At 31.1% G+C, this 999-nt stretch overlaps 1 protein-coding gene across 1 annotated transcript in view; it reads left to right on the forward strand.

Annotated features, from left to right (window-relative positions):
* Positions 1-982: 982 nt before the first annotated feature.
* LOC107576317 (E3 ubiquitin-protein ligase UBR2-like) overlaps positions 983-999 on the forward strand; it is a gene marked incomplete at its 3' end in the record, with an annotated part of 1,524 nt that continues 1,507 nt past the window's right edge. The window contains exon 1 of the mRNA XM_016262515.1: positions 983-999. This exon is cut by the window's right edge and continues 794 nt beyond it.

Here is a 999-nt window from a genome sequence, read left to right on the forward strand (position 1 = left end):
TTTATTGCATTAGCCTATTGTGATGAAACTGGTCTCAAAATATTCCTTGGGTCATACAAAAAAACACACACCAATTTTGCCGTAGTCGGCTAAAGTTCCGGTCCGCCATTTTGATTTGTTGAAAACTTACTTTTTCGAGCTCCTCTTAGACCGTTGGTGCCATTTTTTTTTTTTAACCAAAAATCGAGTCAGAGCATCTTCAGACTGTGTTAACAAAAAGTTATGGATTTCGTGTCGATAGACGAAACTGTTTTTGTATAGCGCCGCTACAAATTTGAGGCATAATGCCAAAATGACTCTAAGGCTGTATCTCTGCAAAGCTTTCACATATTGACACCAAACTTTGTATGTGCCATTGTCACCTCACACAGAACATACCGCATCGATTTGATGACAGCGCCATCTATTGGTCAAAACTGATGTGCCATTAAATCATATTACCAGAAGTTGTATTTATGATTTTTCAGCCATTTTGCTAAAATTTTGCTAAAATTCATCCTAAAATTGCTTTAATTACTCATTGTTGCAGTTGGTCTGATGCTCCATACCATGCTTAGCTCCTCATTTCTCTCTGGTGTGCTTGGCCCCTTAATTGCTGCTTGCAGCTATATTTATTATTATTTTATCAAAGCTGAAATTTAAGTTTTCAGTTAGCCAAATACAAAAATAGTATAATAATCAATTAATAATCAGATTTATTTAGTAATCAACACTTAAATAAAACTTAATTATATGCAAATATATGCAAATATAAAGTTATAAAGTAATTGTATGCAAATATAAAGTTGCACATAACTTGTAAGTCAAATTTTTTATTATATAATTGTTGCAGTTGAAATACAAATATTAAAATTTACTGTAATAACTTGTTTTCATGACAAATGTACTTAAACATACAATAAATAAGACATCACTAACAGGTAAAGAATATATTGAATTTGTAATATAGTGCATATATTTAGCAAAATACTCCTAGAATAATTTTTTTTGTAGCTGACT

Source organism: Sinocyclocheilus grahami, unplaced genomic scaffold, assembly GCF_001515645.1.
Source record: "Sinocyclocheilus grahami isolate Dianchi unplaced genomic scaffold, SAMN03320097.WGS_v1.1 scaffold3493.1, whole genome shotgun sequence".
NCBI classification, from domain to species: domain Eukaryota; kingdom Metazoa; phylum Chordata; class Actinopteri; order Cypriniformes; family Cyprinidae; genus Sinocyclocheilus; species Sinocyclocheilus grahami.